This window comes from Ostrea edulis, chromosome 3 (genome assembly GCF_947568905.1).
Source record: "Ostrea edulis chromosome 3, xbOstEdul1.1, whole genome shotgun sequence".
Taxonomy (NCBI): Eukaryota; Metazoa; Mollusca; class Bivalvia; order Ostreida; family Ostreidae; genus Ostrea; species Ostrea edulis.
In genome coordinates this window covers 92,745,900-92,773,255 of record NC_079166.1, presented here as the reverse complement: position 1 = coordinate 92,773,255, position 27,356 = coordinate 92,745,900, and the positions used below count along the sequence as shown (strand labels likewise).

The following is a 27,356-nucleotide window of genomic DNA, read 5'->3' as shown; positions in this document are numbered from 1 at the left end:
TTACACTTTAAAATATATAATATTGGTTATTTTATTTATGAATTTCCCCTTGCGCTAAACGCCCAGTAACATCTAAATATTAAAGGGGGGAATGTATGAGATAACTACAGAATCCGCCTATTCATTTATCGCGGGGGGATATAAACCTGGTCAATGTATACCGTGCATTGTGACGTCATATAAGACTTGACTTTCTCTATTTCAAATCAAACAATTATAAACAGCAATACAACTCGTTTGCAATTTAAAAAACATTCAAAACTACACAAAAGTAAGCATCAAATTTAAAGTGCTAAAACAGTAAAAGTAAATCTACCGTATATTTTTATTTAAGGAAACTCATGAACGCGTTCATCTATTTCGTCGAACTACTATTTTTCTATTGAATAATTGGGGTAAAACTGTAAGATTGACACCTTACGATTATACCATTCGTTTTAACATACTAAGTGTTTGATTACAAACTGTACGTCAGTCTTATATTTTGACATTCAAAATCAAAACACGAGTAACTGTAGAAGCAACTGATGAATAAAACAAGATGGCGGCGCACATATGGATCACAAAATTTTCAGTGAACGTATGTAGATTGATTGATTGATTGATGTTTTCCGCACCGCTTAACAATTTTTCAGTTATATGGTGGCGCCCAGTTTTTTTTTATTGGTGGAAGAGAGGACCCAGATAAATGTACCTGGGTAGAGACCATCGACCTCCTGAAAGTAAACTGGGAAACTTCCTCACTTATATGAACGTATGCAGAGATTATATATCTACTCATTTGTTGATTTTCTAAGTTTTTCCTTTTACATACGTGTTACCTTTAGAGCCTTCCTTCGGACCATCCGGGCTTGGCTCGATATTAAATACCAGAACGTGTACTTTCTACCTTGATTTCCAAAGTGCAAAAATTGTGAAAATAACGATAAAGATCAATCTGAATTTCAAATATCCACCAACTGCACGTCAAAGACACAACGTATGTTCTCTTCAGTGCTATCTTTTGTTTGACATGAAAATGAAGTTTAAGGATAATTACCCCTCCTACTCGCGATGCATTTCAGATTGGTCGTCTGAATTCGAAGGTAGTCATACTAAATATCTATTCCAGATCTAAACCCAGTAGCCAAATACTCTCTGTGTCTAAACTGAAAATGTACCGGTAATTTCAGGATTTAAGGTAATTCCCCATACCACGTCAAATAACGTTAGAAATGTTATTCACGAGTCACGAACGTTATCACACATTCAACGAATCCGATGATATTTTGGTGAATGTTGTAGACTGTATTAGAACTGATTGTTTGAAAGCAAACAACAAAAATTTAGAATTAAAAAACAGCAACATACGAATCGCAATAATACAAAGAAGCCGGTTCTATACAAAACAACGCTCGGGAGAGAAAATGCTTAGGTCTATTGTATACATCGCGAAGTCGTAAACTCTCCATACACATTGCGTTATGACACACAGTCTTTTAGTAATTCCCGTGAGATTTCTGCAAATATTACATATTATGATGTTAAATCTTGTTACCAACTTTCAATGTATCCATTGTAGGCCATTTCTTTTGTGTGATTTCTCATCATTAATGACGGGTAGAAACATCGAATCCCATATACAACTGACAAAATGCAAATTTTTGTGTGCTACGTGTACTGACAGTCACATATTTTTGTTATGTTTTCGTTATAATTTATTTAAATCTGAAAGAATACAATCGGTGTCCCCATGATCTAAATAAAATACATACAAGCCTACATGCATAATCTAAAGCTTTATGACATTGTAACCCCCCCCTGCACATTTTTTATCTTTATTTACAAAAATCGCTTTCGAGGCCCTCCGAATCCATAATAAATGTGCATATACATGTAAATAAATAAATGTAAATAAATGTGCATGTATGTATTATATCTCTGTTGTGTCTAATGATTTCAGGGTGTTCAATTTAGAGCATACGCTGACAGATTTATGTATAGGCCCTATATCTCTAGGTCTAGGTGTCGTACGTTTGAGTTCTTGTACGTACAGCTATGGATCATGGGTGCTGTAATGTAATTTTCTTTGATCTAAAACACTTTTCTAGCCGGACATGACCTTCGCTGATGTTTTGATTAAAACGTCTCGGAATGTACGCGGTATAACTTACATGTCGTTAACACTCACATCGCATGGCTGTATCGTATTGTTAAAAACTATCAGGAACTAAAAAATACCAAGGTGGCGAGGAATGCAGAATTTATGTGTTTTAAAATATATGAATTTCCCAAAATTTGTAACTTGAACATTGGTTAGCATTCTCAGAATGAACGTTAAAAATGTAAAAATCAGTCTGATCTACATCACTTTGTGCCAACTAGATCTGACGACATAATTTTATTTGTTCATTTATTATGACGTCATGTCAGTGTTCATGTGACGTAGGCTAAGCTCCATAGTAAAGTTATGATTTTTGTAACTTCAAGCCCGATCCCTAAAGCTTACGGTAATCAATGAAAGTGGTTTTTAATTTTTTGAAGCTTCAATGCTTTAAACAGTTTTTCAAAAACTACCTTGTGATATTTCTTGAAATGGTAATTTAGTAATGTAAATGGCGAATGAAACATGTTTACAGAGATAGGAATTTTAGACACCATTATCCAATATGCATTTTTTCAAGGTTTTTAACCTAGAGGGGGTCAATAGGCTCTTAAATTATCCGATACACTATTTACTTCTTAGGTCAAATTATTGCTGGAGTGTAAAGGTAAAACATATTGAAATGTTTCAAAAATCTGAAGACAAATTTCCGGATATGGTAGGCTATGGTTAGTCAAAATTTGACCACTACACGCACATTTTCATCACCCAGAAACCAAGAAAATGGTTCAGTAGATGAAGAATTATTGAAAACAGTCAAATGCAATACATTTTCTTTAATTCATATGAAAGAGAAATATGTCTATCTTTTAGATAAGGACAGTGCCTTAAAATGTGTGTATATCAACACTGCTTGTTTTAAAGTGATGTGTTCTATGTTTAGAAGTGGGTGTACTCTGGGAAAGGCCGCTGAACATATTTTTCTTCGGGAATTTGGTCAATATACATCTTCGACAAAATACATGCGAATTTTGATAGAAATCTGTAGGTTTTTCAATATTAAGATGTGGTATGGGGAATTACCTTAATAGCAACCGGTCAAGACAAGTTTGAAATTCATAGACGTGTAACAACCATATTTCGGGTGTACGTATGCATAAATTAGAGGCAAGATGTAAGTGTAATAAGAAGAGTAGATTCAACTTGTCATCCTAGAAAACAACTTTAAAATCCAGGACATGGTCGTTTTAATGTTGGTTGCTTTCGTCACTTAGTTTGAACAAACTATAGAATCTATATGAAATACTGAATTTATTTTAGATATGTATGGGCCGTCACCCAGCACCCAAAAATGTAACATTCTTTGTCACATCTTGACATCAGAGGAATACTGCGCGTCATTAAGTTCATCATGGAAAGACAAAACAAGAACTTTGGGAGAAGTATTTCCAATCCTACAGAACGACTCTATAGTCGACGAAGTCGATGTCATTAAGGAATTGATTGAAACTGACAAAGTACTGACATATAAAGCAGGGAATAACGCCGTTGGCTTCGTGTCCGACGATGTCCGCCATCAGGTGATGAGTTACTTTGTCCTGAATTGTCTGAACACTGTCGATGCCTATGAGAACTACATCCGATTGTCGTCAGTAGACTCGTTGTTGGAGTATGTACGTCCGTGGTGGTACAACAGAGATAAAGATGAACGATGTATGTACCTACCGAAGGAACTGAAGACGACACACATACAAAGGCTTGGCTTGATGGCCTTACGTTACTACCCTATACTAGACTACCATGATTTGGTGGAAAAAGATTATGATGTGTTGGAAGCCCGTGAGTTGCTCACTTTCTTAGCTTTAGATAAATGATTGTCAATTGCATATATTTTATTCATGTTAACACATCTCTACCATTGACATCAAATACATATCGCAACAATTTGTTTCAACTTATTGAGCTAAAACACTCACAAGAAAACAATAATATTCACGGTCTATACACCAATATACATCGCTAATATAACAAATAGTACGTTTAGTCATAGAGTATTTTTCATAGGGTCCGGTCCGGGCCAATCAATATCGTGTGCAATTATAATTACCCCGTTTCCTCCTTCCCTGTGTTCATACAATATGTAATTAAGCAGCGTGTGCAATATTATATATAACGGTTGCAACGGACTTGTCAAAAGCATAACTTAATACTTCATTATATTTATGTGTAAACATATAGATATACATAATTATGTGAATGAATAACATGGCATATGCTTTTTAGAATAAAAACATATCTTCCGATTATAGATGTAATCGGTAAAAATTGCATCGGACACAGCAACCGATTCTAACCGAAAGTCGCTTATGAAAATTAACTGATGTCCCATCATTACTGTTCCAAACTGACTGTGTAACGAATTTATTCATCTAAAGAGGTTTAGGAAATTTACCCAGTTTTCAGTAACCGTTTGGCTAAATATCACTCAGTTGTGCAATTGAACACCATATTATACATACATTACATTGAACATCATACAATCACCGTATCAAAACACCACAGTTAAAGATATGAAGAATTACATTAAAGAAACAAATCGTATACATCATTGAAACCCTTGAAATTCAATTCAGACGTACACTGAAAGTAAATACGTAAGCTACGGTAGCTGTCAGACCAATGTACTCCTGCACGGATACGGTGTTTTGTAATTTCGGAATGTAATTCGATTCGCAAGTGATGTCACTGGTGCCAATAACATAACACTAATCAACCGTAACTAATTGGCTATTTACACAACTGCCAATGGACATCGTATGTGGATCGGCGCCATCAGAGTATGTTGCCATGTGCACACAAATGTAACTATGGCGTCACAGTCGTATGTTACAATATAAAACGTGAGCTTTCAGATGCATCTAAGATATCATAAATATCTAAGGTATTCTACCACTATCAATTTCCACGTATATGTTTATGTATTAGAGTGAATAGGACGTTAATGATACCAAAACTGAATCCGTGGTGAAAATATAAATAACACATTATACATGATTCCGTTCTGGCCTTTTAACTTCATCCACAGGCGCGCTTCCAGCGAAGAAATGCATTGATTTGATGCAATTCCTGCTCCGATCCACGTCCGAGTCTTCTTACCTGTTACGGAAAACGACAGACGCGTGATCCGATTGAACACAAATTGGATTTGCAAGTGACGTCACATTTATCAATCTAATAACACACTCTGCACGAGACGCTTCCATACGAGTTAAAAATGCTAGAGAGGAACATTGAATAATGTACAATCACTCTCTACAGGGATATGGTGTATTGGAAACGATGTGTCGTGTCATTCTTATTGTCCAATCATATATCTACAAATTTGTATGAAGCAAGTTAATAACAGTGTTTGGTCACCTATAACCTCGACTGAGCAGGCATCCATCTACGCGAGAAAAATTTTATAATCAGTAGAATATTTATCTGATCATTAGATGTTGAAATCAGTACAGATAAATCGGTGATTTTTATTTTACCTGGGTAAGTAATAACTTACTGCTTCACATTTAATATCTGGAGACAATTTTTGATATGGTCCATTCATTTAACGGGTACTCTTATTAATATAATATATTATAATACTCTTAAAACCTAATGTACATTTTTCCTGATGCTCCATGATGATGGTAGGTAGGAAAAATCGGTATCAAATTTTTAAACGATTTAGAAGATATAGGTTATCATGTTTAGATTAAATTCGATCATCGTGTAATTTTTCACAAGGTTTGGACGAATCCGACGACAACGTCGCTGATATCAACACATTCTGTGTCGTTATAAACCATTCTCTGTAATATCTACACGTTTCTCATCATGCCGAGTCCGCTGTGCTCTTAGCCTGTATGGTTATTGTAGCGGTGGTACAGTTTTGGATGGTTCAATCCCAAGTCGTCTACTGAACTGATATAGCAATACGGAGGTCGTATGATATGTTCTACAATAGGAGTATGGGCAAAGGGCTTATGATTATGTATAACTTTCAACTACAAAAGATTGTAGAGGATACGGATTCAGTACGATAACACCACAGTACGTAAACGTCACTCCTTTTTAGTTAGCTCAAGCGATCTTATTATTTGGTCAAGGGTTGGCGTGCGACATGCAATGTGCATAAAAGTTTAAGAATTCGGGTCATATTTGAAAAGTTCTTGGTTAATTTCTTTCTGTTGTGCACCAGGACATCCCGGGGTCTATCAGAGCAGGTAATACCACTCTTACGCAATGGGAGATAATTACACAAATATACTAAGATATTGTAGATATTAAAACTCCAGAACAACTGATCGTATTTGAACCAATCTTGCAGAATAGGATAACTTAATTATGTAGAGTTTAATTTGTTCAAGGCTTTACCACTCGGACAAAAGTTGTAGCACTGAAATGAGTTTGAATTTGGGAAAAACTTGAAATTGTAAAATTTTCAGATGTGACCATTATTGCTAGATATCGGATCATTTTTGATGAAACTCGGTATATACTTGCCTCTGACTGTTAAGGTAGCTCATTACACTATTTTCATATTTAGCAGCTCGTTAAAACCAAAAAAGTATGATTTCACCATCGAAAAAGTGGTACAAGCTCTCAAGTATTTTATATTACTTTTTTGTGATTTATCCCTGAATGATACAAACGGTTTTTTGTTTCTAAAGAAAAGACACTCTAGAGTACAATTTTCGAAGTTCAGCGGGATATATGGGAATCACTCTGTCTGTCCGTCTATCTGTCTGCCCCTCTGTTACTCTGTGCTAATTCGTGTCCGGGTCTTAACTTCTTTGTTCTTTGACAATGGCATACAGTATTTGGCGCACAGGTGAATCACCATGAGACGATGTGTTGAGTACCTTCACGACCTCTATATGACCTTGACCCTTGACCTCAAGGTCAAAATTAAAGGGTTTTTTTTACAATGGATTCGTGTCCGGGCTATAACTTCTTTGTTCTTTGACATAGGCATGCCATATTTGACACATGGGTGTATCACCATGAGACGATATGTCGGGTAACTTCATGACCTATATATGACCTTGAACTTTGACCTCAAGGTCAAAGCTGATTATAGGGTTTTGACATAGTCATACCATAAGACATTTTTTACACTCAGGAAAGAGGTAATTTATACCTATTAACAACACTCTTTGGGAGTTTTGGTTATGGGGGAGGGTATTCTTACATTGCATTGCTCACAGTACATCTTGTTTAAATCTAAGGATCAAATATACAAACAACATGCCAGTCAGAAAAAAAGATATATCAGATAAAAATATTCTAAAAAGCAATTAAAATTACTTGATCAAAATTCAGAACCACTACATTTTTTTGTAAATTGAACCAAACCGATTTGAATTAAAGAAAAGTAGTCATTGAGAACATTCTAATCATACAATCACATTCCCTTAGTGCAAAATGCTTTCAAATGAAACTAATTTCTTGATGAATAGGGCATAACTTTAACAAGAATATGATTCTTTAATAATTTCCATCAATCTTATCGGCATTGGTACTTTTTTCTCATGTTTGAATATAGTGATTCTAATCTAAAAATGGTCATGTCGTTTCAATTTCTTTTGATGACATATTTCTTCGATATATGCAAGGTGAAGATAACGAACTGGGATAAATCTCATAACGCCTATAAGCAATACAAAATAGATAGTTGGGGAAACACGGACCTCTGGACACACCAGGGGTGGGATGATGTGCCTAAGAGGAGTAAGCATCCACTATTGACCGGTCACACCCGCCGTGAGCCCTATAATGTATATGTTTATTATGAGATTGATCACTGTTCGTTATTTTCACCTTGCATTTAATTTCCCATTTTTTTCTTTAACTGTTAATTTTTTCGGCTGGTGCAAGTTCTATAACATTATTTGATAATGTTACGTGCCTAGCTATCTAACGCCCTCTCACTCAAAATTTTAAAAAAAAATTAAAGTATACAACTTCATTAGGTTTAATGGGCACTATTTTGCTTATCTACGTAATACATGTTTATGTAAGCGGACAATCTAGGCATGTTTAAAATTATTGTTTTCCATCTTCCCCAGCGAAAAGATCTTTCATTTATTGTGTGAACTCGTGCTGCACGTGCTGTTACACGATGTACCGACAAGTGTTTGAAATACCACATGTATGTGTTTATGTACATGAGAATTTGGCGTTTCATAAAAAAGTTTGAAAGTCTGCGGGGAGGTCTGCATACGGATATGCATGTATATCTTGATATATATGTGCAATGGAAATATTCCCGATTTACAAACATGTTGAGGTTTCAACTTACAGAAAACTAAAATTCATTTAGCGACATTGCCCACTTTATGTTTAGGATTTTTCGTTTCAAACATATAAATGTGAAAAATTAACACATAACGGACGACATAAGTCAAGGATTATTAAAATAAATCTTTTTTTATTGAATTAGTATTACGAATTTACAATAACATATATCATTAAAGGATATAGATATATACATGTTGCCGTTTTATACGTTTTAATTTTCACCCACAAATAACTTTTCGCTTAGTATTTATTTCTTTTATTTCTTTGTTTTATCACACGGAGGAGCACTGTGGCACCAAGGGGTACATGTGACATCCACGGAGATCCTCCGTGGACTTAGATGTCTGGCTCGTTCAGAAAAAACAAGACTTCAAAGATGCAGATAATTTTAAAAGTCCGCCGTGTTTTGGACCTTTTTTTAGTACCACCGCGTTACAAGGAACACACACAACACCCGTGTCATGTACTGTCTTTCTTTAAAAACTAGGAAAGTACTGAAAAGCGCTAAGCTGACTTCATCAATTATGTCTGTAATGTTGATGAGCAGGAACAGCAGTAAAAAAGTGCATGCGTTAAGACAGTAAATAGGGATCTTCTACTGTCTCGCTAGTGAGTTAGCTTTTCTAGTGACGTGGTAGTGTTTCTCTTTTGATCGTGCACGTTTTGTATAATGCAAAGAGGAATGTATTATCTAGTGATTGACAAGTCTATTAATTAAATACTTTTAATGACCTACATTTTTCCAGTCACTCCCCTTACACAGGAAGTTGGGGGCGCACTTACGATCGCAGTCCTAAGTTTCACATAAATAGTAATAACAAATAGTGTATAGTAAAGCTTACGTTACCAAATTCTTTATTATGTTGAATTTCAACAGGTTGTATTCTATCTATGACACAAATCAGGTTTAGTTTCTTCGATTTTATGGAGAAAACTTTTTGAAATATGCACTTTGTCAAACTGTGAAGTTGGGGGAGGGGGAGGAGATGTTATAGGCGTATTTAAACTTTATTTCTGCCCAATTTATAATACAGTTGATACCGTGAATATCAGTAGTAATCTGTTTTAAAAACAACAGACACCTAGATATCATATAATCAGGCACGTTGCATCGTTAAAAGAAGGGGACGGCGATTTCATGATATTCCCCTACAATTCCAGACAGGTACATTAAAAAAAATCTAAAGCTCGAGAGAGAAGGCGGCAAGGGTTGATCTTTCAGCTCCATTCATTGGTTAAATTTTACTTTCCCACTATGTATAATTCACAATGCTGTTTTAAGAGGGGAGGGGGCTTGCAGCTTATATATAGATCGAACTTTGCATTTACTTTGCATGTAATAATAAAAGGGGACACACCCATTGTTGCTATGTGCCTGATGATTGTTTTTGTGCTCATTTGAGTAATTGAAGTGCAAGAAGAGCTGTAAGTTGAATGTTTTACACAAAATTTAACTTTCTAAAGATTGAATTACACGCACGTTGCGTCGTTTGAAAAAAAGGGGAGTGACTTTATAATATTGCCCTATAATTCTTGACAAGTATTTTGGGTTTTTTAAATCCATGTTCTGTTTATTGCCACCTGGTGTACATCCAACAACATTCAGTTTTATTCAGTGTGAGAGAATGGAAATTGACAATGTACATGTATGCGTTGGTTGCACATGTGTTTTTAGGCATATTTTATTGTATGTGTATAGGTTGTCGAAAATAGTGAAGAAAAAAAAATGAAGAATTGCTGATCTAAAGAAGTCGAGAAGTAGTTGATATTTACATACTTTCTTACATCATTACAATATTTACTGATTGTGTGAAAACTACACCGGAGACATATACTAGTAAATGTAATCAGTAACCGAACTATTATTGCTCAGCTATACTATTTTTAAGTCATTACACTTAAGTTTTAGAAATTTTCCTTAACTAGCAATTGATTGCAATCAAAAATAGTAAAGTTTCCATTTATTCCTTATATGACATCGTCAACTGAGGACCACAATATGCTGCGCGCCATCTGTAATAATGGGGAAATAACTCGCATAGTATTGTGAAAAATGTAGGCCATTACATCACCTTTTACAAAGGGATGACAACTGTTAACTGTTAAAATTCTGCTCTAAAATGACACAATCAATACATTTTGAATCATATATTCAACTCATGCAAAATTATCCTTATGATACGCTTGCTTTAGAATTTTATCATTATGCCTCCGAAATCGAAGATCAGGGGGGGGGGGGGGGGGGCATATTGTTTTTGTCCTGTCTGTCATTCTCTAATTCTGTAAATCTGTAATTCTGTCATTCTGTCTGAAACTTTAACCTTGCTAACAACTTTTGAACAGTAAATGATAGAGCTTTCATATTTCACATGAGTAGTCCTTGTGACAAGACCTTTCTGTGGGTACCAACATTTTTGACCCCGTGACCCAGACCTTGGAGTTTGACCTACTTTTTGAAAACTCTAACCTTGCTAATAACTTTTGAACAATAAGTGATAGAGCTTTGATATTTTAAATGAATATTCCTTGTGATAAGACCTTTCCATGAGTACTAACATTTATTACCATGTGACCTTGACCTTGGAGTTTGGCCTACCTTTTGAAAAGTTTAACCTTGCTAATAACTTTTGAACAATAAGTGGTAAAGCTTTGATATTTCACATGAGTGTTTCTTGTGACAAGACCTTTCCGTTGGTTTTAATCCTTTTGACGTTGACATTTAACTTTTAATTTTTTTTTTACATTGGTTATTACTTCTAAATGGTAAATATTAGAGCTTTCATATTATATATAAGCGTTTCTTTTGACAAGATCTTTCTACTGGTACCAAGATAGTTGCCCTTGTGAACTTAGCCATCTTTGGAGTTGGCCATTATCGGGGGCATTTGTGTTTCACAAACACATCTTCTTTCCATTCAATTTCAAAAGGTTGACGCACTCTAGCCTATACATCCACCCTTTTTTATTCAACAACACCTTTGGACTGACTTTTTCTAAATAACAATTTATATTACCTATCAATATGAAAACAAAAGGTTCAGGATGGGGATGTTATAAAAACGCATTTTCCTAATTGTTTACTATAATTACTCAAATTTAACCAAAATTATAGAGTTATCTTTCTTTTTGTCCTCAATTAATATCAATTTAATGGAAATTGATACGAATGTATATGCAACTTAAAAAAAGAACTCGTTTCTGTGGTAGACGATAAAACAATGCTACTTGCTGTTGTCTTTTAATCGCATGGCGTTTTAATTTTTAATTACGATTTTTGAATTATATCGAACAGAGGGGTAAAAAACTTTGTAAAGTGTTACAGTACCAGCAACGTTATTCTTGACATTCATATCGTGTTCTATCGTGTTTGTATCATATCGTATCGTGCGCGTATCCTATAATATCGTGTTTTGTGTTTATCAGGTTTTCCATTTTCTATCGTGTTTTGCGTTTATCTGGTCTATCCTGTATCATGTGTTGCTTGTATCAGCTTTTCCGTTTATCGTGAAAATCGTTTACCGTATAGCTTCGGGGACTATCGGAATTGTATATCAAATTTAATGAAAAAGTACCAACTGTATTCGTTTTGTTAAAGAGGTTATTTTTAGGAATCGAGGAAAGACAGTATGTTTAAAACAGAAAAAGTGCCATCTTTCTGTGCAGAGTGGGTGAACATTTATCACAATTTCATTTTAAGTTGTCTGGAAAGTTGTTCTGCTGAGCAAACGAAGGACAAAAAATATGATTGCTCCTTCATCTGAAGTTTATAAACATTTGCTTGTCAAGAAACAAATATTTGTAATTAACCCATACAGAGAGATAGGAAGTTCGATTTGAAAGGAAAAATCAGTAAATCGCATTGTTTATTACGTATATTTTAATAAAGGCTCCTTTTCTACTGATTTTTCCACCTGTATTCTACTTATATACATGTACCAACTACTGAAGTTATGCGCGTCCTTATATCTGATTTTGTGTATCACCCTTGCTTTGGCAGCAAACATTCTCAGGGACATTGTATTTCACACATGTAGCAGATTTAGGTTTTAAAAGGGTACAAGGGTGTTGCATGTCCCAAACGTCTGTTCAACTGGGCAGGACCCTGCTGTCAGCGTTCTTTTTTTTCTTTCTCACATATGTACGTGTATATGACATTTGTACTATGTACCAATAGTCGTGCGGGTAGATACTGAAATTAATGCCGGTTTTGATGATTATTTGATTTTTTACATACTACACACGAATTTTTTTAAGTGTTCCAAAATCGAAGCCGTTTTTAATAGTTCATTTATAATTTGTTATTAAAATATCAATTCAAATAAATATGTTCAAGTTACTTATGCCCATCAATTATCACTCATATTGTAGAAATATCTAACGTATGAAGATATGGTGCTGTAGATTGGATTTTTTTAAGCGGTCATGATGAAAATAATTGTAATTATTGAATGAACGTTGAACATAGAGCTTGATGCAAAATAACCACATCCTAGGTACACACAAATTATTACTTGGATTTATTTCACATTCAATGTGATAGATATTAGAATTAGAAAACTACCGAGACATGATGTCACTAAATTATATTACATTTAGTTCATTCCGTGTATAATGTATAGATTAAACATTAGGTGACCAGATACGTTTTAGAATCATTGACTGAGAAATTCACACACGAAAATAGTTTCGTTTTCTGATTTTAGCTGTGATGGCGTAGTAAAAATAAATAGAATGAAAAATATTTGTTAAACCAGTACGACCGTGTATTATTATCAACATAATGTAATTATGTTGTAAGTATCAAAATTTCGTTTTGTTTAAATTGCTTTTAAATTTACAACATTTCTATCGGGTTCTCCGTTTATCGTGAAGATCGTATATCGTGTTTTGCGTTTATCAGGTTTATCAAGAAGATCGTTTATTAGGTTTTGCGTTTATCAGGTTTATCGTGTATCCTGTCGTATTGTGCGTGTATCCTATCGTATCGTGCGTGTATCCTATCGTGCGTGTATCCTATTCTATCGTGCGTTTATCATATTGTATCGTACATGTATCCTATCCTATCGTGAATCTATCCTATCCTATCGTTCGTGTATCCTATCCTATCATGCGTGCACAGCGGGGTTAAGGTGTCCCGAGTAAAATAACAAGTAATAACAGCATATTCATATAAAAGTAAAATTCTTTCAAGCGTCGCATATTGTTAGTAAAAATTGTTTGTCAATACATTAAAAAAACATCGTATCACGTGGGGAAATCCTTTGCGTACCTATTACATCGTCATACAAGTGACCTAGAGCTATTTTTATCCGCTAGACTTTTAGTTGTTTATCACTTCGGTACAGGTGAAAGATGCACTCAAATCATTTACAGCTTGGGCTTGATATGTCGACATCGATATGGTAAATTTAAAGAGTGATACACATCGGTACAATATCCTCTCAAATATAGCAATTTCCATAATCTCAACTCAAATGTTGGGCATTTTCCAAATTCACATCCAAATCGTATCAAAACGAGGAAAAATATTGTACCTTCTGTATCAAAATCCTAAATCTGCAATTAGCTACCTTTTTGAATATGCCTCGGTCGAAATAAAATATCGTCATCTTTCACCTGTAACGAGTCGATATGTACATGCGTTGATTTTCTTTATTCCAAATGACGATACACATCGGGGGCGATATCAAGGTCACAAAGTGATGTAAAGATTACAGTCTTCCGTGCACATACTATACATAAATATATGATACTTATATATTATCGAAGAAATTTGGGGGGGGGGGGGGGTCATCTGACAAACAGATTAAAACACATACAGCTTGAACACTAGATAACGGCAATAAATAGCGAGAACATATTATATCATATACCTAGTAGTGTATCAGCCCTGATATACCTATATTGGCTAGGGCGAGACAGCTGCAAGTAGGTAGGGCTGTCTCGCCCTAAGGGCCGATATATCTCTGTGTCGGCCCGTTGTCAAGGGGCTGTCTCGCCCTCAAATTTCAAATGGCTATTTCTTCTTTAATCTTTTGAAATCTAACATAACTACATGACAAAAATGATGTTAGACACAATATTTTTCAAATATAATACTTTCTTCGACGACAAAATTTAATTTAAGCAGAAAAATTAAATAAAAACGTTTTCAGAAACAGCGCCAAATTGTAGCGAGTATCTAAGCAAAGGGGGGTAACCCAAGTAACAATTGTTTATTTAGAACAATAACACGTTTAACTTCATTTAAAAACAATCAACATTCTAGGCGACAGAAAACAGTAGGAGGATTATGGAAGGTGATACTAAAGCATTATTAGAAATTCCCGGTCCTAATGGAGATCAAAATGTTAATTTACGGTAATTTTGATGTAGAAAACTGCTTTAAAACGATTTCTGAAATCTAAAATCCCGAGGACTTGGCAATAAAACAAGAAAAGCAGAACCAATATCTTCCGACGTTTTTCAACGACTTATAGATGGTAAACAGATGGGAAACGGTAAAAAAAACTTACTTCAGTATAAGGTAACATTCCCTAAGCAAATAAATAGCAGCATCAGATCTGTAAACATTCCCATTCATACGATGACGCCACGTAAACAAAGTTCTACAACTCTTACAAATTATATGAAATAATGAAAACAGGCGAGTTTGGTAAATCCGCAAAAGAAATAAAAATAATTCACTTATTTCCAATTTCAGTATTCATTAGCAAGCCCCTAGGAGCTGCTTAATAGTATATACATGTACATGAACAGCACATCGAGAGATATGACGAGTTTCTCAGCCAAGCAGTTCAGTTAATTGAAACGTCCAGGTTCTAGACCACATGAGGGGATGTCCATGATTAATCAGCAGCGGAATAAAGCTACAAAACCCAGACTTTAGCATGTTTCACAATGCCAATAGTACTGGAAACATAAACAATAAAGTAAACTCACTGAAGGAATAAAATAGTCAAATATCGTTGTACCGTATACCATGTATTTATGTTTGGGTCAATTACGCCCCCCCCCCCCCCATTTTTAAAAAAAAATGTTTATCAACTTGTTGTGTTTTAGGTATATGATATAAACAATATCACACTCTAATGTTGTTCTCGGACCTGGGATTACCCCTCGAGTGATCTCGGCCCGAGCCCGTAGTGCGAGGGCCGAGATCAACTCTCGGGGCCAATCCAAGGTCCGAGATCAACATTAGAGTGCGATATTCTATATATAACATTTTCCCCGCGATACAACTATAGGGCTGTACGTCGTGACGTACTTTTATATTGTGACGTCATATATAGTATGAAGTGCACCGAGGTACATTTTATGATGTTTGTTTTAACTTTACTCGGGACACCTTAACCCTGCTGCGTGTATCCTATCCTACCGTGCGTGTATCCTATCGCGTGTGTATCCTATTCTATCCTATCGTGCATGTACTGTATCGTGTTCTATCGTTAATCATGTCAAGAATAACTGAATGTAGGGGGATGGGCAATATATCAATGAAGCAGTATTTATTCAAAAAATTCTACATAAGAAGAAAAATCTCTTTCCATGACCTTCAATGCGATATTTAGATATATCGACGACGTTTTATCTATTAACAATGCTATTTTTATTCAGATAAACCGCCGCGGTGTTTTAGTGGTTAGAACGTTCGCCCCGCATGCGGAAGTCCCTGGTTTGAATCCTGGCCGCGACAATCCTAAGTCGTTCAAACAGGTAGTGACAGTTCCATCGCCAAACACTCGGCATCAGGTGTGAATGTCACGGGTCGTCGGAGATGACCTTAGAAACGGATGTCCCGTGTCACAGTAGGTGTGGCACGCTAAAGAACCCTCACCTCTCAAAGGCCGTGATAGCCGAGCAAAGGCCTAAATTTGAGGGCCCCCATCGGTGTTGGTGACGTTTCCATATGAATGAAAAATTCTCGAGAGAGACGTTAAGGAAGATACCATCATTCATTCATATGTCGATTCGATATATCCCCGTGACCTCAAAATAAAAGACATCACAGAGTTGTATAAATATTAAAGACAAACTAACAACTCAACTTTATGATAAACATGATGATTTCACCTTATCCATCATTAACTTTAATTCGTCGTTGAGGCCTCATCCTGAACTATTGGACAATGATTTGAACAAGCTGGAATCTGCACTACCTGTAGATACTTATGTATCAGTTTGACTAATCATGACATTGTTGCTCTTCAGAAAAAAATAGTTTTAAAATTCATCCCATATATTCTCCTATAAAACAATATTGCGGCCCAATCCAATCCAATGCGGACATGATTTAAACAAAATTGAATTGATACTAGGTTCCTTGAGGATGTTTGGATATGAACGGTGAAGATAACGAACATTTATCAAACTCAACACTCCAATAAGAAATACAAAATAGAGTGTTGCGGAAACATGGACCCCTGGATATACCAAAGGTAGAATGAGGTAATGAAGAATAAGCATCCCCTGTTAACCGGTTACACCCACCATGAGCTTTATATCTTGATCAGGTAAACGGAATTATCTGTAGTCAAAATCATTGTGCCAAAAACGGCCTAAAATAGGTATGAAACGCGTCAGACAGCATTTAACCCAATGTTAGGTTGTATTGATAAATTGGATTGTTATAACGACCGTGCAATTTGCGACGTGCTGACTTTAAACCAGACTGTTAAAAGTCCTGCACCACTGGCTTGTTTGTCAGTAGCCTGCCTCCATTTGAAACCTGACCAGACGCATAACACCCTCTTGCGTATCAATTCAGTTGAGAGATATAAATACCATTCGCAGGTGATAATGGAATATTGCTACATGAATATGGAAAGATGACGATTCGTCGTAGGTGTGAATAATGCATCGGTACAAATGTCGGTCATACACACAATTCAACTTGTGAAACTGTTTGGCACACCCGCCCTTTTTTCAGTGTCTCTTCGTAACAACCATAACAGACATAATCTGTGATTTGAAAGCCAATGCAGTATTTCAAAATGGCATTCATAATAGAAAATAATTATTTGTATATGAATATATCAATAAAATTTCTAAGCTTTACAACTTCTCTTTCCCCTCGTATAGATTGAAATATATTGAAATATCTAAATAAGAATAGTTGATAATGTTTTATTTACAGATTACTAATGTTATTCACATTTCATGAACAAAGTCATATTCAAGTTGCTGGTTTTTTTTATTATTTCAAAGAAATTTGGTATTTTGTGTCTGATGTATTGTATGAGTATTGCAATTTATAATTCCAGTGTACCTTCCCTATGATGTATTCAATCTTGGTTACGATACCACGAGCCGGTTAATACAATTCACAAAGACACTGGAATCACAGCGACAGGCGCCCCCTGGTATCCTGAGTCACAACAGTGCTCTTGGATCATTTTTAATCCTTGAGAATTTGGACAAAACAATAGGTAAGTCTTTAGAATTGTTTTATTCAGAAGATTAACCATTTATTAAGTGTCATATTGTTAGACATATCGTATTATGTTATACAATAACTTGACGATGAGATGACTGTCGATAAAACTACACAAACAATAAACATGTCGTAATATATAAATATTTCGGAAAAGGACTTCTGCGTTAATTTTCAGTGATTTGCTTTTTATACTGAAAAGAACTGGGAACACACGTTCTCTAAAAACTTGAATGGAACATAATAATACCATGTTTAAATAGCACCCTTTCTCATACACTATGTACATATATGTTGCATATATAACCAGTCATATGTTTAGTGGAAGAACTTAGTTTTTGGTAATTATCCACACTATGTACATGTGATGACCAACTGCTGGATTAGCGAGTTCGATTAAAGCATTTGATCTAAGGAGAAGTAAAACACCCATATCTAGAAATGGCAAATGTTATAGATTGATATCTTTCCCTTTTTCCTTTTCCCGGGAATAGTGGTTATATTGTTCCCCTTACCCTAAACAATAATGATGGCGATACTTCCCCCTACATTCTTAGTTTGTTATAGTTAGCATTTCCCACATGGGTAAGGGTAACCCTATCCCCAAACCAACAATATATTGAACCTCAACTCCTTTAGTGCATGGCTTCGAGATTTACCCATATCTTATTTCATCAGGATCGTTTCGTATAAATAACAAAATACGTATATATTGGGTATATTTTGTCAACAAGTTTGGTCCCATAATTAAACATATATTTGTCATTACTAAAACGTATTAAAGGCAGCAATGATTATATCAATTATAAAGGCATGAGCAAGTCTAGTGAATGCACTTAAAGGTGCACGTGTATTTGGTAACAGCCCCTTGCTTTTTCTAACGTGGACGTGAATGGTATAAACATATCAGGTCGAAGTTATGAATTGAATCCATGTATTGAAATTCTCCCACACAATTTAAGAAATTAAAGTGTCCCGGAAGTCAACAATACATTTTGGTTTATCTTATGTATTTTTAAAAATAAATACCGATAGTAAAATTCTTTGAGTTATTTCTTAATCAACAAACGATATAATGGGCAAAAACAACCTTTACCGTAAATTCACACCTTTACGATACCGAAAACGAGACTGAAAATGTAATACCGGATCTGACGTCACAACCCATCATTGGAAGTTTCTTCACAACAAGACGAGAGTATAAGAGAAGAAAATATTCGAAGAGAAATGGCAAGTAAGAGTAAGAGACACATATGTATAGTTGCAGGATGCAACAACAGACCCTCGGACACCGTTTCCGTCCACAGAGGACGAGCGACAGAGAGCTGCATGGATTCAATTTGTGAGCTGACCCATGCAGACTGGACATGATCGTCACAGTATACTGTTGTTTGTAGTGCGCATTTCCCGGACGAATGTTTCGAGGCTCAGTTTTCACTGATGAGAGAATTTGCAATTCCTGTGAAAAAAAACGCTTCTGCCTGGTGCGATTCTATCGCTTTATCCTAAGAGGAAAGTGGACGACCTCAGCCTTGCCCTTTTCTCTTCGCCAGAGCCTAAACCCAAGCACCAGGCTGCCGTCAAGCTGGATAAAAATAGGGTACGTCGTGTGTGTTACTTTATTATGAGATTTCCATCGGTAAGAAAGTTTATAATTTTTATTGTAGTCTGTGACATTGATTAGCTTTTTTTTCACTTTATAAGTTACAATACACGTACTATATAACGAGTTTCTTACATGCCCCCATCTGATCAGGACCCTGGATTAGATTGTCGTTTAAACATATTCTGTCATATAGATCCACTGACCTATCTTAGTAATGTGATCAAGAACTTTGCATAATTTAAATATACGTAGACTTTTATTACTCTTTTAGTGGGCAATAATATTTTCCAACACGATTAAATGTTAACATTGCAAATATACCAATTCTGATCAATCAAGTGAAGGCTGTAGAGTGGGTGGCCTGTAACCCCTGTTATAACTCCTACATGTACATCCTTTGGATTTATACGTTAATGAAAATTAAATTATTTCCAAAAAATGACATATGATGGAAACCCCTCTTCACTAATTTAATTTACACAAATCATGGGCAGATCCAGGAAATTTGGAAAGGGAGGTTTTTTTTTAGTTGTGAAAGGAGGGTTCCACCATCTATATGTGTGGGTGTTTTTTAGCAAAATTTTTGATGAAAGGGGAGGGTTCCGACCTTCGGGATACCCCCCCCCCCCTGTGCATGATCTGGATCCCCCCACTGCAAATTATTTCAATATTTACATGCGGACATTTTGTTTCAAAATAATAATATAATTACAGTAAATACATTATAAAGCACTATCGTAACACTTATTTTATCTTTTTTTATTGGGAAAGGTTGATGATTGCTGCTCTACATTTTAATGAGAATTTCTCAAGGCTGCATGTCATAACGAAGGAGGGGGACCAACAATTTAAAATCAGCTTCTCGAAGTTCAAGCGTGGGGAATGCAGTGTTCGTAGGAAGCCTGTTGATCCAACAATTAGTAAGAATGTACTTCTAAAGATAATCTACTATCATAATTCATATCAAAATTAAATGGCATGACATTTCACTATTTTTGCATTTGTCACTTTTCTTTCAATCAAGTATAAAACAGCAATACCAATGTTAATGAGAATATGTATTATTTATCAAAAATTTATTTATTAGGATATAAAGCATACATAAAATTTAAATAGTGTCCATTTATTCCAGCCCATCAGTCCTGATAAAAGAGACTTATTTGGCCTTTCATGGGTCATCAGAACTATTACCATACTCATTGCCAGCTAAACCACCTCCAATGTGCAGTAAAGTTTTCCATCCTGATAAAGATGAAGTGGTGCTACATTTTAGACAGAGGTTCAGTCGGAAAGAGACATCCGTGTGAATGCAAGATGAAGATAACGAACAGTGATCAATCTCATAACTCCTGCAAGCAATACAAAATAGATAGTTGGGCAAAACGTAATACTAGCTATTTGGACATTCTAGGAAAGCAGATAAAAATATGTTGGTAATACAGATGTGCTCTATTTTAATCTTGTTTAAAAATGTTAAATCGTTGTGAAACACCTTTATCTTTGGTTTTGTTTAAATCTGAACCAAAGCCATATAGAATAGTAGGTTGTGAAAACAAATTTTGTTATTTGTTTTATAAATAAAAAAAGACTGGGAACAACCATGATATAGAGTCTGACCGTTGGATAACAATCTGTTTGGTCTTGCATACAACAGTGTGTTTTTGCAAACACTTTATAGAATGAAATATTAGCATAGTATATGTAGTATTAGCTTAGTATATATAATAGTTGTAAGAGTTAAAAAATGATAAAACTTTTTTTAATGAGAACATGAAAACAGGGTCCTCGTCCCGTTCCTTGGTGCAGAGACATTTTATTTAAAATATTGTTTGTGTAGCTGATGCTTTCTAGAAAATTGATATTTTGTAGTATTCTGTTTTGCCAGTATTTATTTATAATTATGATATTTTTTACTACCATTATGTTTATAAATGTATTATTTTTGGGTCATTTCTTATAGAATGTTGTGCTTGAATTTTTTTGTATACATCATGGATGAATAGTACATTTGTTTTTAAAAAAAAGTTGCTTCAACTAAATCATACCATCACTCAGGTGCATTGAATCCTTGATACTCCTCAGAGGCAAAGAAATTCGTCACAGCACATGAGGGTAGAGGGAATCGCACCTTGTACCCTAGGTAGCCTTACACATTGGGGTCATGTGGATTTTGTATTGATTAAATCAATGGAAAAAAAACTGACTTGCTCTTCAATTGCTGCCCTCATTTCTCCATACTGGGATCAGTATTGGTATTATGCCGTCTCGAGCTCATGCACATCTAAACACACTGATGAAAACCCAGGGTGTTCAGTAAAGCAGGCTAGTTCCTTGTTGAATTAATCCCCACTTCTCATCAACCCTTGGCAATTCGGTGCAGCATACAATTTCCTTGGCAGCTGACATATGGGAATATAATCCACATTGACTCCTAAAATGATTTGTAAATCATGTGAATTTGTGAAAGAATAGAGAACTCAATAATGGGGAAAAGATAAGACAACTCTCCTCTAGATGATATTTTTTAAAAATTCTTAGAAAAAATTGTAAGTACAATTATAACAGTATAAAGGGGGTGTCATATGAGAGGATAGAAAAATCAATGTTATTTTTCAGCTCTTTCCCAATGAAGTAATGAGCGAAAATGCACAACAGGAACAAATGATTTTGTAATAATAGTAAGGCTATTGATAATTGAGGGTATATACCATACCACTCCCTAATTACTAAGGGGTGGTATGGTACACACCAGTGCGACCACTAACATTGTTATTACAGACAAAATTACAGATTCCTGTGAAAACGACGTGGACAGGCGTAATATGGTCATTAGACATCTGTAATTTTATCATTAATGTAATTAAGAATCATGTACAGTTAAAAATGATTGATCAATTTCGTATTTCCCAATTTATTTTATAAACAAACAGTCTAACGGCGCCTTATCATTCCGTGCTTCCGAGGCGATGTTCAAGTTGTTCACGTTCAGCATTCTCCCCATTTAACTCGTCAAAATAGTCAGAATCCGTTGCAGCTGGCTCATATTGGTAAGGGACGATGTCTGTACGTACTCGTAACGATAATCTTCAAAGGAAGACGCTTCAAATGATATGTGGAGGTCGATTTCGTCCACAGAAACGGATGTATCGTTCGCATTTGCCACACTGCCCTGTTTGAGACTGATGGGTTGTGATGCCACACGTCATTATGGCTAAATATAGTAAAACCGGAAGTTCAGTTCATTGATTTCGGGCAGGTGCAAAAATAGTTAACTTTGACGGCGAATATCTCGGTATTGAATGCACGCACGATCATAAATTTTTGTCCTTATATTTTTAAATGAATTTCTGAACCAATTTACCATTTTTGCACCCATGACTTCCGGGGTTCTTTAAAGTTTGGAGTTATTTGAGACATGCACAAGAAATATTACTCTACTAACCACACCCTCACTACCACCATCACGACCATGAATTCAGAAAAGGACGGTTGGGAAAATAATAAAATAATTGGGATTTTAAACATCGACAAAATGGAATATGTTGAATTTTTTGGTTAATGGAACTTAATCAAATGCGACGAAAAGTGTACCGTTAATCTATATCTTGACAAAAAAAAAATATCAAAATCCAGGTAAGTGTTGTTGATAATTGTAACCGAAAATTGTAACATATGTTGCATTTACATGTACAATGTCATAAGAACAGCTTCTGGTTCATTGTTTAATTTAAACAATATTTTATTATGTATTAAACATAAATGGATTAGGCAGCAGGTTTGCAGCCTATATAAGCCTGGTTCATTGTTTGTTGCACGTCCCGTCGGGGATTTTACACTCATAATGAGACGTCACCATCAATCGGTGAAGTATTACAAATTTAGATCTATGCTTTGCGCTCGAGGCCGTAGCAGTGTGGGTTCTTTAACGTGCCAACTCCTACCCAGATAGGAGACCTCCGTTTTGAAGCTCATATCCGAAAAAACCATGAACCCCACTTCTAAATCCAGAGAGTTTGATGCCCAACTATCTATTTTGTATTCCTTGTAGGAGTTATGAGATTAATCACTGTTCGTTATCTTCACCTTGCATGAAAAAAGAGTCACTGCTTCTTAATAGTAGAAGGTTTGACACGGCAACTGAACGCGCGGGGTTCGAACTTACGATTTCCAAGTTACGAAGCAAAAGCTCTGCCACTGAACTACCGTGACAGATTGATTGTGTACCGCTTACAGAATGTTGCGTTAACCACATTAATGTATCATTAATAGGAGTTTACAATGGGAAGGAATTAAGAGTTGAACAGACTCTGAAAAGTATATTGTACAATACGTTATATTATCATTATTACACTTAGCATCGAATTATAGGTTACTAGTGTATTGGGGTAAATATTTAATTTTACAACGGTAATCCACCAGTGATCTTTTCCAGGGCTGGGTTTTTTAACTGTATACAGGTATCCTGGTGGTATCATGCGATCCCTGGTGGATCCTTCCGATCACACGCTGACATCGTATGATTCAATTCATAATGCATCGTCGGAAACCCACGGTTGATTACGCTTCGTTCCTCTCTCCATCACCTGTGGGTCCATGCATACCTATTCGCTCGTTCTCATGAATAATTCATGAGGCAATTTGATTGGGCGCTTTATGTATACCCTGAGCGAATTCGTCCAATCAAAAAGACGCTTTCAGTCCAATTTCGGTATACAATTCAAAATGGCGATTGCTGAACGGTTCGGAATAAGCAAATTAAAGGATTTCCAAGAAGACACCATAAACAAGTTGTTAGAAGGAAGAGATGTATATTTGTCAATGAAGACAGGGGGCAGAAAACCCCTCTGATTTCAATAATGAAAGAGCAGTGCGAGTCTTTGATGTCACTTGGATTTACTGCGACCTACATCGGAAGAAACTCGGAAGAAGATGATCAAATAACAAATGAGAAGTTCCAATTTTTATTTACCTCTCCGGAAGCGATTTTATCCGTTACGAAATGGCGTGAGATGGTGACCAGGAGCCAGCACTTTAAATTGATTGTTGTAGACGAGGCCCATACTGTTTTACGAAGGTATGTTTTCAGAGAGAGAGAGAGAGAGAGAGAGAGAGAGAGAGAGAGAGAGAGAGAGAGAGAACAAACATCCTCTAAGAATGTGCACTTATAATAATAACCTGTACTCAATATCAAAGGAGTCCAATTTAATATTAGCATTTATATGTAATTGTTTTAAAAATGTACTGTTGTTTCATGAGCTTTAGTGTATAATAATTTAACCAGGTCCAGCACAATTACTGTCTTTATTTAGCTATAGCTTTAATATGTTGTACGGTGTGACCGTTGAGACGAGCGAAGCCCATTAACATCTTGCAACACGACTTTTTTCCGCCTCTTCATTTAACGCGGGAAACATAATGCGCTTGATGTAAACAGTTACAAATTGTGACGTCATATTAGCTGCAATTGTTTTTCTTCTTCTCTCAAACCAAGCAAAACCAAAATGTTTGAAGCTGTGAGAAAGCTTTTCTGGAATTTAAAAACGTTTATATGGTACTTTCTAGGCAATCTAATTATTTTAATTACGGGTTTGTCAATGAAGTATACCGCAGTGACGGCGACATATTTCCAGAAGCATTATGGGTGATACTCATCTTTTTTCAGCTGATGAAGAGCAAATCACGTGACTCATATGTGTAATCATTGGAGCGAGATCGTTGCGTCGCTTCGCGACGCGAGCTTCGCTCGCTATTAAGCTATGGGTATCCAAGTACTGTAGTACTTAACACACTCGTTTGATCCCTGTGGTCAAATGGTACACAGCGGATTCAGTTCTCCGCGGTCAAAGACGTTTAAAACAACTTTATAAAGTTATATAGCTAAATAAAGCTGTATAGCTTAATAAACAACTGATAGAGATTGTGCTGGACCTGTTAACCATGAGCAAGTTTTACAAAATGAAGAGTTTTCTATTTTTATTTCAGGGGAGAAAGTGGTTGGAGAGGTGATGAAGCTTTTAGAGTGTGGTATGGTATAATTGGAGAAATACGATCCCTGATCCAATGTCCTATTTTACTGATAACTGCAACTGCTAACAAGGCAGCTAGATCTGACCTGAAGAGAAAGTTTGCCATGAATGATTGCTTTGTATTGATTGACAATCCTGATAGAGACAATATTAAACTCTTTGTGAAAAAGGTCAAAAGTACAATACCAATAGCAGATTTATTCTTGTTTTTAATAAGATTATTGAAGGGGGAAAAAGAGCTATGTGAACGTTTTATTATTTTTTGTCCTTCTATCAAGTTATGTGGAGATGTATTTAGTGCATTTAAGATGGAAAAAACTCAGAACATTGATATGTATCATTCAAAAACAATTGAAACTGTAAAAGAAAATATTAAACAGGACATACAGGATGAAAATGGTAAAATAAGAGTGTTGATTGCAACACGTGCTGCAGGAATGCGGGTTAATTTTAAAGGTGTAAACAATGTAATTCACTTTGGTCCACCAAAGGATATGGATTATTTTGTGCAGCAGTTAGGTAGAGCAGGACGAGATGGTTCACAAACAGCAATGGCCTTATTACTTTATAATTCAAGACAATGCAAAAATTTAGATGATGATATGAAAAAGTACATTAATAACTCGGATAAGTGCAGGAGACAAGTTATGTTGTCTGCGTACAACTATGATCCAGCAGAAAACAGTGAAGCATTTATGTTGCGATATATGTAATGCTAGTTGGTCTTGCGGAAAAGACAATTGTAATGATTATGAACATTCATTCATGGATTATGAGGAACTACAAGAAATATCTTCTGATAACTCTGAGAGTGAAAGTGATACTGATTCTTTCTAATTGCTTGTATTTAACCATTTGATATTGTCTGAAAGACTACTAGTAATGTTCAGTATTTTTCAAGTTATTGACCTGTAAAAAAGAGCATTACATTTTTGGCTGTTATTTTTATACTGTAGTTCAGAGTTGGACATAATTTCAATATTGACCTTTGATATATGCCAAATATTTGTGATATGAAAAATTTTCTATGTCAGGTTATTTGTATAATCAAAATATTATATATGGAAAATATGTCCATTTTATTTAAACCCTTCTGAAAAATTGTGGTATATTTCTGTCCCCTCTCATTTTTTTTCTACAGATTATGCAGACATGAAAGATGATTATGTGAACATGCAAGAAAATTCTGTTCATATAAATAAGTCAAATATTACGATAAGTATGTCACAACAATCAACATAATAATCTTGCTTGTTGACATAAGTATATTTCAAATTACATATTAATTTTTCATGTTAATTAATTTGCATACCATGATGTATACCACTTTTCAATCATAGCAACAATATCTTAAGTGCAGTAGTAGATGAAGTTAGATCCCATTCATTTGTATGGCATGTCCTGTATGTGATGAATAACAATACATGATTAGTAATATAAAGTGGTGTGTGTACTTTTATACAAACTGGTCATAAAAATTAAAAAAGTAAACCTTCATTTGAGTAAATACCAATTTATTAACATCAGATATATGTAATCTTAGTTGTAAACTCCCAATCTACCCCATTTATACTCTGATATTTTGAACACTTAACATGTTCAATTATCATTACATTATTTCATATACTGATTGGCAACTTCTCTCTGATGAAAAATCCACTCATGCAAATCTTTACAGTCAATACCACTGATTGGATCTTTAAAATTGTGGAAATTTGACCATGCTAAATCTTTAAGGAAGTCTTTAGATCTTAAGCAGTTTATAACGGCCACAATGGCCTTCGTCTTGTCAACCACTTGTCGACTGCTTTTGGATCGGGCTGTTTTTTGGGTTTTTTTGTGGACGACATAAGACTCTCTTTTACAGCA

At 35.3% G+C, this 27,356-nt stretch overlaps 1 protein-coding gene and 1 pseudogene across 1 annotated transcript in view; both read left to right on the top strand.

Moving 5' to 3' along the window:
- LOC125673047 (uncharacterized) overlaps nucleotides 1-27,356 on the top strand; it is a 424,666-nt gene that overhangs the window by 36,120 nt on the left and 361,190 nt on the right. The gene's annotated exons all lie outside the window — the stretch shown is intronic.
- Nucleotides 24,133-26,868, top strand: LOC130053008 (ATP-dependent DNA helicase RecQ-like; annotated as a pseudogene).